Source organism: Meles meles, chromosome X (assembly GCF_922984935.1).
Source record: "Meles meles chromosome X, mMelMel3.1 paternal haplotype, whole genome shotgun sequence".
NCBI classification, from domain to species: Eukaryota; Metazoa; Chordata; class Mammalia; order Carnivora; family Mustelidae; genus Meles; species Meles meles.
This window is the reverse complement of record NC_060087.1, coordinates 86,590,333-86,604,828: the sequence shown is the minus strand read 5'-3', so window position 1 is coordinate 86,604,828 and position 14,496 is coordinate 86,590,333.

The window sequence follows — 14,496 nt, the reverse complement described above, 5'->3', positions numbered from 1 at the left end:
TGGGACTCAATAAAGCCCTCCACATCCACAACTGGTTTCCTATGTAAGCTTTTCTCCCAGCACCTTTATTCTGTGACTATCACTAAGAAGATCTACTTTAAGGATGAACCCTAAGCCCTAATAGGAGAGCATCAGACAGCCCTGAGCATCCTCATGTGTGCCCTAACCCCTGGAACTCTCTTCTTCACATACAGTATGAACACTTTCCTGTCCTTCATTCAATACTTATTTCTTACAAAGGGGACACTGCAGCTTACTAACTCCAGATACCTGCTGGATCTCGACAACCTGTGCCTTGGGAAATTTGATTATTACTCACCATCATGAACTTTCCCCCCGGGTTTCTTGATCTTTTCCAGGGTAAATCATGAAGCAAAACGTCTTTAATGCCAAACACTTAAACTGGATCAGAAAATATTTAAACCACAAAAAACTACTATCTTTAAAAGCTTATTCAGCTTCAAGTGCATTACAAATAGCCATTGTTTCGCCTTGAGGAGCTACTGTATGTCCAATGCACCACACTTCCAAATAATAAGAAAATCACTCACATCTCTGTGTTGAAAAGTCTGACTTATCTATGAGGAGTCTGGCTGGCAGAAGCCTGAAAGATCCCAGAGGAAAGCAATAGGTTGCTGATTGGCATTTTATCTACGTATTAAGAACGTCATCCACTGAAAAGAAGATGCTGAATTTTACCTCCATTGGCAGGTTGATGAAAGTCTCACAGACCTACGACTTGTCCTCCTACTTTCTGCCCCCTGGCCTATAACTCACTAAAGCTGGTCTTCTGGGATACAATCCTGGCATTTCTACTGTAGGGCTAGCCACTCCCAGACAAACCCCATGTACACAGGCCAGGGTGAAGAAAGAAAGTGTCTTCGTTAATGAGGTAGTAATGACTCCAAGCTCCCTTCCCAAGCCTACCATCTCCTCTTAAACTCTGCGTCCTTAATTCTGCACCAGCCCTAATCAATAAGATAAATTAAGACAAATTTTGTCTGCCCTTTATTTCTTAGCACCTAATGCGAGGCTCCCTACTTGCCCTTTCAATGATGCCTTCTTACCTACTTTTTGTAAGTTCTCCCAGCCAAGATTGCTTTCTCTCTTAAAACCCTTACCACCTTCACTTTCAAATAATCTGCATCAATCTCATTTTGGGCACTCTTAGGTGATAAGAACAAATATAAGCCAATGTGTGCAACAATCAGCTATAAACATAGGATAATAAGTTAATATTCTTCTCTCAAGTATCATACCTGGAATTTAACAAGAACCTTCAAGAACACAGGCAGCAATTTCTTTGACATCAGCCATAGTAACATTTTTTTCTAAATATGTCTCCTAACGCAAGAGAAACAAAAGAAAAATAAACTATAGAACTATAGTTTATATTGTTTATATAGTTTATATAGTTTTTATTTATAAATAGGACTACATCAAAATAAAAAGCTTTTGCACAGTGAAGGAAACCATCAACAAAACAAAAATGCAATCTACCAAGTGGGAGAAGGTATGTGCAAATGACTTATCCAATAAGGGATTACTATCCAAAATATATAAAGAATTTACACAACTCAACACCAAAAAAACAAACAATCCAATTTAAAAATGAGCAGATGGGGTGCTTGGGTGGCTCAGATGGTTGGGTGTCTGCCTTCAGCTTAGGTCATAATCTCCAGATTCTAGGATTGAGCCCCAAATCAGGCTCCCAGGTCAATGGGGAGTCTGCTTCTTCTTCTCCCTCTGCCTCTCCCCCTGTTCATGCTCTCTCTCTCTGTGTACTTGTATCAAATGAATAAATAAAATGTTTAAAAAAATAAAAATAAAAATGAGCAAAGGACCTCAATAGACATTTTTCCAAAGAAGACATACAGATGGCCAACTGACACATGCAAAGACACTCAACATCACTAATCACCAGGGAAATGTAAATCAAAACCACAATGAGATATCACTTTACATCTCTAAGAATGGTTAAAATAAAAAAGACAAGAAATAACAAGTGTTGATGAGGATGTGGAGAAAAAGGAATACTCATGCACTGTTGGTAAACATGCAAATTGGTGCAGCTACTGTGGAAAACATTATGGATGTTCTTCCAAAAACTAAAAATATAAATACCATATGATCCAATAACCCCACTACTATTTATCAAAAATAATGAAAACACTAATTTGAAAAGATATATGAATCCTTATGTTCATTGCAGCATTATTTTCATTTTTTTTTATTTTTTATTTTTTATTTTTTTTATTTATTTGACAGAGAGAGAGATCATAAGTAGGCAGAGAGGCAGGCAGAGAGAGAGGAGGAAGCAGGCTCCCTGCGGAGCAGAGAGCCCAATGCGGGGCTCGATCCCAGGACCCTGAGATCATGACCTGAGCCGAAGGCAGCGGCTTAATCCACTGAGCCACCCAGGCGCCCCGCAGCATTATTTTCAAAAGCCGAGATAAACAACCCAAGTATCCACTGGTAGGTGAATAGATAAAAAGATGTGGTATATATGCAAAATGGAATAATCACACAGCCACTAAAAAGGATGAGATCTTGCCATGTGTGACAAAATGGATGAACACAGAGGGTATTATGCTAAGTGAAATAAGTCAGACAGAGAAAGATAAATACCATATGAGTAAACAAGCAAACAAAAAGCAGAATCAGACATATAAATACAGAGAATTGATGGTTGCCAGAAGGTAGAGGATGGGGAAATGGGCAAGATGGGTGAAGGGGAGTTCGAGATACAGGCTTCTGGTTATAGAATGAACAACTCATAGGAAAAAAAGGCACATCAAAAGGAATATTGTCAGTGATACTATAATAGTGTTATATGGTGACACAGTAGCTACACTTGTGGTGAGCATAGCATAATACATAGAGCTTCTGAATCACTGTGCTGTACACCTGAAACTAATGTAACATTGTGTGTCAGCTATATGCAAATAATTTTTTTTTAAAGGGGACCTTCAATGTCTTTAGGAAAAAAGGTGATTAGTTAAGCCTTTTACTTAAAGTATCTATAGCTATGCTATCTGATACAGTAGCCACTGAGTGCTACCTGTGGCAATTTTATATTAAATTAAATTAAAATTTAATTTTCAAGTGCTCAATAGCCACATGTTATTATTGACTACTGTTTTGGGTTGTGCAGACATAAAACATTTCCATTATTGCAGAAATTTCTACTGGGCAGAATTGAATCTAATAGTAGGACTTTTAGGCATTGCGGTAGGCTGGTAAGGATAGCCAGAGAGATGTAGGGAACAAGAGGACCCTGAACCTTTTGTGAATAACTTTTGCCTTTATAGAATGTTCTCTTTGCTGCTGCCCAAAAAACCTCTCAGTCTTTGCCAAAAAGTCATTTTATGTCTCACCCAACCCATAAGGGTAGATGGAGAAATTACATACAGCTATCTGGCCCTTGCTTTTAGAAACACCCATAGCAACCTTCAACTGAGTTCCTACCTTAGGAACATGAAAAATTATAAAGCCATTAACTTTTTCCTGCATTGTAAGTCACTAAAACTGTGAAAAACACTTCTTGGCAAAGCCTAAACTATAACTCCCAGTGATTCTGCTAGTATCTGATAGCCATGTTCACTGGAGTCACAGTTAGACTACATAATATCCAGCCCATCATCTTGGCATTGGACCCTTTGCCTCTATCACAGACATGGAGATAATCACTGGGCTCTATTTACTAAAGTGAGAAAGTGGCTGACATTTAAGAAAGATTTCCAGCCACAAAGGTTGAAATCAATAGGGCATCCTAGTCAACCCTTGGTTAATTAACTAGAAAATTAAGCTCAGCGTATTACCTCACACTGGATAATTAAGGTTTTACTATAAGCAGAATGCAGTCAAAAGATAACATCATTTCTTGTTTCATCATTTCTGTAACTGATTTAGTAACCTTTTATCAATCTCCAAATTAATGTTATTTCCATTAGTGCTGATAAGAGAACAAACTGTAATAATGGTAACTGTTAAAACTTATTAAGAGCTAACTATGTTCCAGATACAGTGCTAAGTACTCAGCATATTTTAATTTATTTAATTTTCACAATAATCCAAATGAGACCTGCACTAGTGTGGTCCCCATTATACAGATGAGGGAAATGAAGCACATGAAGATTATGTAAAAGAATCCTATCGATACTATTATAATACTCAGTTTATCACCTCAGTTTTTACAGGTGAGGAAAATGCAACACAGAGAGCTAAATCACTTGCCCCAAATCATAGAGCTAGTAAATGATGGACAAAGAATCTAAACCCAAACCTAGATCCCACTAATGAATGAGTAAATAAGCTCTTGAAGAATGTATATTCTACCCTATTATACTCTTATTTGATGTGTTAAGTGTGAGCTCTAGTAGCCTCAATATAAGTCTTAGCTCTTCAAGGTAACTGAGCTCCCTGAAGCAGAGATCATGCCTGAGGACTCTTTCCTCCAAGCTCTTAACCCAGTGATGAGTAAGGAAACAGTGTTCAATAAACACTTGCTAAATGATTCAGTGCCCTGGTAAGGAGCCATTCCAGTCTACATCCTGCTCACCAGCTTCTATCTTCTCTTCTGGCTTGAAGCAGCTCCTCTGGTCCTGGATGGACAGCCTGAGGTGATTTGCCTCCCAGGAGGGAGGGGTAGAAATGGTTTTCTCCAGAAGGGAGAATTATTTTTATTACAGATATTGTTTAGCATTTCCAAGTCACCATGATAATAAAGTACAGACTGACTTGGAATTAGTTTTATTATTGTTTTTGAACTCTCTACAATATACCCATGGGCACCTAGGCAAGCCACTCCCACTCTCCTGCTCCCAACCACAGTATGCTGTCGTGGTTCCCTACCAGAAACAGTTTAGAGGAGCAGGACAATAATCATTTTAATCAAGCAGTAGGCTTAGAGTTCAAGGCTAGGATTAGAGTCTAATTTCAGTCAATAACTGTCCTTTGGCAAGTGACTGGACTCATTAATATTCTAATCTATAAAATGGAGGTACATTTGCCTGCTCACACAATTGGTGCAAAGAACAGAATAAAAGGACGATACAGATATGCTGCATTTAAAAAAAGGGATACTTATTACTTTTGTATGCCATTAAACTAGTGATCACTATTTTGCTGACTTACTTGTTGGCCTTTTTTTTTCTTGCAATACACAGAATTACTTGGATATTTTGAAGATTAAAAACTTTTACTAAAGCAAAGCAAAACAAATCCCTGGTTCAAGCTGATTCAGATTTATCCTGAAGTAAGAAACACAGAGCCCTTGGGGTACCTGGGTGGCTCAGTGGGTTAAAGCCTCTGCCGTCGGCTCAGGTCATGATCCCAGGGTCCTGGGATGGAGCCCTGCATTGAGCCCTGCATCGGTCTCTCTGCTCTCCAGGGAGCCTGCTTCCCTTCCTCTCTCTCTGCCTGCTTGTGATCTCTGTCTGTCAAATAAATAAATAAAAACCTTAAAAAAAAAAAAAAGAACCACAGAGCCCTTAATGGAGAATGTTACCAAATATCGGGGCAATGCCATAGCCATCTCTTCCCATTTTAGCTAAAGAGACCCACCACCACAACGGAGGAGGCCTTTTGGCAAAAAAAGCAGACTGACAACGTGGAGGGCGAAGAAGGAAATTCTATTTAGCCAGAGGCCCCATGGCTTCTCTAAGTTAGCACTGCCCAGCACATAGCAGTCAGAACCAAATCCGTTTTTTAAATAATATCAGTAATAGCAGGAGGTTCAAAGGAAGTGAAGAAGGGTGCTAGGGTATGGTTCTCCCAGAGATTCCTTCACTAGCATATAGCATTGAGATGCAAACACCTCAGTCATCTTCATGTACTGTCTTCCACAATAGTTGATAAGATTGCTCTGTTGAAATTAATTCCAAAGAAAGAGATCCAATGTACTCTCATATTAGAAAACATTCCCAAAGCTTACCATCACTGACTAATGCAGAGATTCATCAAAATGCCTTTGTTTTTTATATAAAGCAATCAATCTAGAGATGACATTTCAATGAAAACTGACGTCTTAAAGTTTAAATTGGTTCCACAAATGGGTGAGAGTTCATCAGAGAGCTTTGTTTCACCCACATAGCATAGATGGTTTCCTCAGAGTAAGGCCCCAGGCAGAACTTTATGGCTATATACACTGTTATTAACAATTAATATAATATTCAGGCCAAAAGGACCTTTGAACTCATCAAGTCCATCTTGTCAAATTATGGAAAAGAAAAATGAGACCTAGAGAGTTTAACTGATGAACCCAAAGTCAATAACATAAGGGACCAGAAGCCAGGTCTTCTGATACTCAAATGAGCATCATTTTACTAAAACACATGGCATCTTCCTTTCCTCTGAATTCTCTGGTAAGGCTATCATCCTGAGTGGGGAGATTAACAATTTTATACCCCTTGTACTTCACCACATTTTTACATAGACCGTTTTTAATTATATGTTTGATAGGTCATTTAAAACCATTTTTTCTTTCAGATCAAGTTTTCATTAGTACCAAAAATATTCCCAGTTTGTCCCACCAGTCAAAACTACAAATTCATATTAATATTCATTTCAGTCTCATAATTTAGGAGGCAAATATCCTGCCTATAAAAACAAAGTCAAAGATAGTCAAGTTATTCGTTTTTCATCCTTTGAATGATCCCTAACCTATATCATATTATTCATATTGCTGAGAATTGGGGATTCAAAGTATTTTAAAGACCATCTGTTATATATAAAAGGTGGTGCTATGGTTCAATACTCCTTTTGGTTGCACACAGTTAATCTTTCTTTGAAGCTGTAGTTGTATGCAGTAAGATGATTTTAGTTGTGGGGATTTTTAGCTATATAAAGTCCCATATTTATATCACTTTATTCCTGTTTCCTGGGAACCCAATCCTGCACTGTCTCTATGAAAGAGGGTTGATTTATATTTGACAATGAATGAAAACATAATTTCATTCATATAGACTGAGGATTGTGCCGACTTGGAATGCATATTAGAATTTCTAGAGGGTTGTTTACAAACCATAGATTCCCCTACCAGGAGTTAGATATACCTCCTTAGTGGGTGAGTACTCCTGCTGGGTGATAATCACTGTGTTCAGAGAGTCTAGTTATTCACTAAAAGAGTATGGAGGCAGGAAAAAAGGTTGATCACCACCAATATAATACTTTGTATGTTCTAAACCTCTTTTAAAGATTTATTTATTTATTTATATGAGAGAGAGAGTGAGCACCAGTCAGGGTAGGGTGGAGGGAGAAGGACAAGCAGACTCCCTGCTGAGGGGAGACCAAGGCAGGGCTCAATTCCAGGACCCTAAGATCATGACCTGAGTTGAAGTCAGATTCTTAACTGACTGAGCCACAAGATACCACTCTAAACAATTTTAAATGACTGACATTTATTGAGCATTTACTACATGCCATATAAGGCTCTAAATGTTTTTACATGCATTTAATCCACTTAAATCCCAGATACACCCTATGAGGTAGATATCGCTATTTTCTTCATTTTACTAATAAGAAAACTGAGCAGAGGGAAGTAAAATCATTTGTTTATGGTCACATATCTAGTAACTGGCTGAGTCAGGATTAAGCCAAGGTAGGCTGAAATCAAGTCCTTCTTTACCCCATCTTCACCCCTGCAGTCCTAAACCCTAAGTCCTAAACCCTTCTGTAGAGGTAACCAGAATCATCAACCAGAAGAACTGGGCTAAAGCTAGAGCTAGAAAACACAGCTCTGGACCAGTACTTCTTCTCAACCACAACTACACATTAGAATCACCTGAGGAACTTAAAAAACGGACTGATGCCCAAGAATGACCCCATACCAACTGAGTCAGAACCAGAAGAGACAGAGTCCAGCATCAAAATTTCCTCTTTTTTTTCATCATCAGTATGTCTTAAAGACTCCCCAGGTGACCCTGATATGCAGCCAGAGCTGAAAACTTCTGATCTAGGGCAGGGGTTGGCAAACTATAGCCCTTATAAGGCCAAATCCAACTGGCCATCTGTTTTCCTACAACCTATAAATTAAGTATGTTTTTTACATTTTTTAAATGGTTGCCAAATACATCAAAAGAAGAAAAATATTTAAGAACACAAAAAGTATATAAAATTTAAATTTGCATCCATGAATAAAGTATTGTTGGAACACAGCACACCCATTCATATATGTATTATCTATGGCTGTTTTTGAGTTACTAACGTATAGCTGAGTAATTGCCACAGAGACCCTATGGCCTGTAAAGCCTAAAATACTTACTATCTGGCCTTTTACAGAAAAAAATTATTGCTGACCCTTGGTTTAGGTCATCACCTTTCTATGAGATCCACCTTCACAGACTCTACAATCTCAAAAGGAACAGGCACATCACTATCACAGTAAGTCCAACTGCATAGGTAAAAGACAGAAAGTCATCAGGGGTGGGTTGAAAATGAATGGCAATGAGGAAGGAATATTAAAATAAGGTTGCAACAGATTCAAGTTATTAACATCTGCTAATAGGAAATAGAAACACCTCTAAACCTAGGCATCAGCCTAAATGTCACTAAATTTCCTCATTTGGACAAAGGGAATGATGAATTACAATTATAGAATTATATGAGGACCAGGTCAAATTATAGGTGTGAAAGTGCTTGGAAAAAGAATAAAGCATGATAATAATTTCTGTTTAACGGTTCATTTCCTTTAATTATATATTTAAAAAACTTTCAGTTCAAGAGAAAAGGAAGATGACAGAAAACAGAATATCCAGAGGAGTTTTAGGAAAGAATTCACTTGCACTGTGGCATTAGGGCTAAGGATTAGATTTTCCAAATATTTGGATATTTTATCTAAGAAATATATAGACATCATTGGCCCAGGGCCCCTGATGACCACATTCAACCCATTTCTGGAATTCCCTGAAGATTTTAATAGGAAAACTTTCTCTAAGACCATTTTCAGTTGCTCTGGGGAAGGATTAAATATCCATGTTCTCCATGTCTCTTTCAAAAAGTTTGGATAACATCCTCCCACTTTCCCCCCAAAAAAGCAAGCAAACAACCTGAGGGTTTTGAAGGGTCAGGGGTGGGAGGTTGGGGCAACCTGAGGGTTTTGAAGGGTCAGGGGTGGGAGGTTGGGGGAACAGGTGGTGGGTAATGGGGAGGGCACGTTTTGCATGGAGCACTGGGTGTTGTGCAAAAAAGAATGAATACTGTTATGCTGAAAAAATAAATAAAATGAGAAAAAAAAAAAACTAGTTTTGAGAAGGATGCCCTAATAATAGATCTTTATGACACCCCCCCCCCAAAAAAAGCAAGCAAACAAATGAACAAGGAGAAAAAAAGATTCACCATCCCACAAAAGGCAGAAAACGGATTTCAGGAACAAGCATTCTAGTGTGACTGGCATATCCAATTTTTCCAAAATGTTTGCTGTGTTTAGATTTTTTAAATAGAAAAAGCTCATTATATGATTGAGTTCATAGATAGTGTATATCTGAGGAATGACTTATGAATATCAGTTCTCTAAGACCCACCATATCAGGATGCCTTTTATATATAAATACTACAATGGGCACGTAACACAACATGTTTGCCTTACTTAACCCATCCACTGGAAGTATGATCCCTCCAGTCACAACAATCCAACAGTCCTGGCAGCCCCAGCCCGATGGGAAGGAAAAGCTACTGGAGCAATCTCCCTGTGAATATGGCTGTGGGATGCTTACATTAATGTTTCAGTCTCCTTGACTGCCACTGTGATCCTCAGATGCAGTTTATGCAAGGGGATCCTCACAGCTTCTTTCTCTGAGTAGTTCACTTATGCCCATAAATAAATTCCTAATGAAAATCTGACTCAAGTAAAATTTTTTAAAAGCCCACTCCTTAGGTTCCTGGGAAATTTGTTGTATGTGTATGCTAAAGTCTGTGACTGCCGAAGTAAGACAAGCAAAATCAGCACACGGCTCATTAAGAAAAACCAAATGGTATAGATGTTAGCATTTTAATTGTGGGCGGGTTTTCAGATTTCACAGAATGGCCTATTTAAAGTCAGTTATATGCAATACAAGGTGAATCTACAAGAAGTCCCCTCTAATTGGGCCACCTCTTTCTTGGTCTGCACATGATAAGGGAAAAATTACAGACTGGGGCTTTATTTCACAAGTGGGTTGAGGAGGCAATCTGATTATTTTATAGTCATAATTCACATACCCGGTCATGGAGGGGAAAATCTAAGCACAAGGAGTTTTTCTAAAGCCCATACCATTTTCTATTCTAATCCACTGCAAATGTTCTCTCCCCAAGGCACAGGAAGGACACATGGAGCGCATCTTGGCTACAACATATGGTGCTGAAACAGCAATCTGATAAGTCTTTAGCAGTACTTGACAGTGGTAAGAGATCAATTATTGTCACATAAATATTAAAAAGCTCCCCTGGTACTCTGCTGGAATCAGAGTATATTTAACCGTGATAACTACCTCCTTGTTAATAGTAACTAAATTTGCCTGTGAAACAAAATGTCACTCCATCAGATGAAGTTCAATTAAATGCTCAGTTGGTCCAAGGTTATGTTGCTGCTGCTGCTTCCATCTGTAAGGAAAGCCAAAGCATGAAATAAGTACCTATTACCTTCCCCTTAGACCATGATTCTTCCATCCTTCAGGTGATAAGAACTTTTTGGAGACTTCCCAGTGTGGAATTTTTTTCTAGGAAGCTCTGACTTCCTAAATCTTACAAAGAGGTTGAACCTGGCCCTGGAATCTGAACCACAATCTATTTTGCTCTTGAGGTTCCAAAAGTTCCATAGCAGATTCTAGCAACCAACCCACCAACAAACATTGAGTACAATCTGATAATCATCTCAAATCCCTACTCCTCAAGACCCAGCCATCTACTGGGCAGGACTGGGGGAAGCCATCAACAACAACAACAACAACCAAAAAAGAATTCTCCAGGAGATTGCAAATTCCAAGTTTCAGATATTTACCTAACCTCTTATGCTTCTAAGAGCATAAGGTCTGCTCTAAGTTCTAAGGTCTGGAGAGCTGAAGCACAGAATTTCTAGGTCAGATCACTGGGACACACCTCCCCATTTCTCCAAAGCTAGAATGGCAAAGCATTCACTGAAAACTGAGTAAATAAAGAAGAAAAATATTTTAATTATTTGAGAGTGTGTGCAGTTGTGCACAGAATGGGTGGGAAGGCTTCCAAAGCATCCAGAGATTCTTGACTGAAGTGAGAAATAAATACAAACACTCACAGTTATAGAAAGGATAATCGTATGCCATAGCAACCACCTTCACTGCAGAGTCAAGAGAATGAAACCCTTTCTCTGAACTGAACAAAAGAGAACAAAACAGTGTGTAATGGTTAAGGGCATTGGCACTGGAGCCAGACTGCCTGGGTTCAAATTCTGCCTCTGCTACTTACTTGAGCAAAGTGCTTAGCCTCCTGTGTCTCAGTTTCTATTTAAATTTAAAGTAAAAACACTTTCAATCCTCAGCTCTAGAATTCATTCATTTATTTCTAATTTATCTTCAAAGAGCATCAACTCCTACCATTAAAGTCGCTTATCTGCCTCTGTTTCTCTGGGCAGGAAAGCTCAAAGACTTACAAGCAAAGCTTTAGCTTTATGTGGGTGCCAGTCACTGCAAGGAAGGCGAAAGGCAGGTCCTTCAAAAAGACAGATCTTTACCCCTATTTTCAACTGACTTTGGAGTGTGGTTGCCAATCAGGATGGAAGGTTCTCAGAGGACCCACCCCACTGTTCTGGATGGGAGCACAGTTTCACGAGGAGCTTTCCTGAGCAGCAGACTCCCCTCAGGCTGACAGATTTAGGAAGATACTATTCATTTCTGGGAGTGTTATTAATTGTTTTGACACCTGCCTCTGGCGTCTGCACCTTTTGGTGTAAATAAATGATTGGCTAGGGCCAGAACGTTGCCTGCATGGAGATGATTAAGAAGAAGCAGAGCCTTGGTGAAACCGCAGGCACAGCTCTTCCCCACAGCCCCTCTGCAACAAGAACCTATTTTTCTCCCTGTCCCTGCTACCCTAGCCTTTTTTTTTTTTTTTAATGAGAAAAAAAAGAAACCTGTCTTTTCTTCACATTCTCATCCCAGCTGGTGTTTATTCCCTCTCTCTCGTCCCTTCTCCCTCACTCTACTTAGGGAAAAAACAAAAAAAATAAAAAGAAAAGTGGCTTCTAAGCAGTTAAAAGAATGCCTTGTTCTGTGGTAAGGTCCACAATTTGAGTTGAGGAGGGAGGAAGGAAGTAGAATTTCGTGAATACACCAGGAGTGATAGGTAACCATTATAACCATTGGACTGAAAGCAACCTGCCTCACCCTTCCACCCACATTTGGATTGTTCTTGCTTCTGTATTTTATCTCATTTTGAGTACAAGCCTTCAGGGGTAAGGGGTGTGGTTCCCACCTCCCTGCATAATCATGGTAATAGTACCTAATATTTGCTGATTGCTAACTATATGCTGGCTACAGAGATCAATGTACAAGTGTGACCTTCTTCAGTCCTCTTGGATCCGTACTCATGATCTCTTTTAGGCAGATGCAGAAACTTAATCAGACAGATGAAGTTAGCTGCCTGAGGTTACACAGTAAGAGGAGGAGGCTCCAAAGCAGGCATGGGTAAGCACGTACGTCTCAGACTGACTTGTTTAGTTGTCTTCAGGTCACAAAGGAGGCAGGCTGCAGCTACCCTTCCACTAATGACTAGCTTATTGGAGGCACCCAATCCACATAAAATAAACCTTCTCAGGCCTGGGAACAGCAGAGCTATTTAGAGTTTCTTTACTGGGTTTAGAAAAGGCCATCAATTCTGAGCAAGTTACTCTCCTGCTGTGTGCCTGACAATGAGAGGTGAGTTATAAGGCCAACAGGATCATTCTGAGGTAAGGAAGAGCCCGTTGCACAGGAGTATTCTGAAATTCCCCCCAACATAAAGTGAAGAGAAACATAATAAGCAAAATTACAAAGCTATTTTTAAGAAAATGGGGAGAGTAAATTTAGTGCTCAGGAGAGTGAGGAACTTAGGATGATCTGGAGCAGACCACTGAGTTTCACAACTCAGACTCTGCCAATCTCCTCCGTAAATACCCGGGCTATTCCAGGCCTGCTTCCTCTCTGGAGCAGATGCCACCAGTCTCAGAACATCATGGGGATAGAGATGTAATAGGCAAAAGAAGCAAAAGACCATGTGGTGACACCACTGCACATTCATTTAGGGTTTTATAGTTTGCAAAGTGCTATCGCCTACATGATCTCGTTTGCTTTCCTTATGTTGGGAGCCAATTAGTACCAACCCCATTTTCCACAACAGAATCACAAGACTTCATACAGTGACTGGATATGCCCCAGCTCCCACAGCTACTGGGATTTGAAATCAGGTTGCTGACTCCAAATCCCTGCATTTTCTGATAACACAATTTAAGAAATAAGAATTTGCTTTTTGTTTTGTTAACATACACCAGAGTATTCCCAGATACCAAGGAACATCCCATTTCCAATGTAGGTGTTAAGGGCCTGGCACATACCCTATAGGATTTCTGGGAAGATACATACTCTTACTGAGGATGATTAGGACTTTTCTGGGTCATGTATCACCCAGCCAAACCTTCCAACTCTGGCTTTGGTCTTCCTCTCCCCTGAACTCCTAGAGAAGTGTCTCACCCTGCACAGTTTTATACATGTACTCCACCTGATTTGGTAGTCATACTGTATCTTACCTGGGTGGATGTCATTTTAGATATGAATTTTGTCACTGCAAATAGATTGAAAGTTCTTAATGAGTTTTGCTACTGTACCCAGCACTGTGATGGGCACACGAAGGATTAATATTGCATATGTCTTTTCCTAGTAAGTAAACATATGTATGTCCACATTATAGTTAATGAGCTTAGACATAGACTCTCTGAAAATCCAGAGCAAAGTAGATCAATGATGATAATGAAAATCATAACTGTTTACTAAGCACCTACTATATACCAGGCCCTGGACTAGGAACTCTATATGCCTTATTTCATTTAATTTTCTAATCATTTTTAAAAGGTTGATACATACTATTATCATTCCTAATCTGCAGAACTAAAGTTCTGCAGACTAGAACAGCAGTCTTCAAACATTTTCATCTCGAACTTCTTGGATCCTCAGACCACACTTTCAAAACTATTGGCCTAGAGGTTTGAGTAAGTGTTGAAGATCACTCAAAAAGTGGTCAGATTTGGAAAAAATATGGTGGTTCTTTTGCTAAGATCAGAGGGATCTTTCAGACCCCTGTTGTTAGAAGCAGTTAACCAGAAACACTTGCCAGTACTGCCAAAGCACTGCTGTGAAATGTGAAATAATTTTAAATAATTGTCTTTTAGTTGTTAATATTTTTTTTCTGTTCCTTTATTATTAACTTGCATAGTTTGGCATCAGAAGTGGTCTTCTCCTTATATTGTTTGAGGGTTGAAATAAAACAGTATGGTGGCGTTTTGAAAAAAAGGAG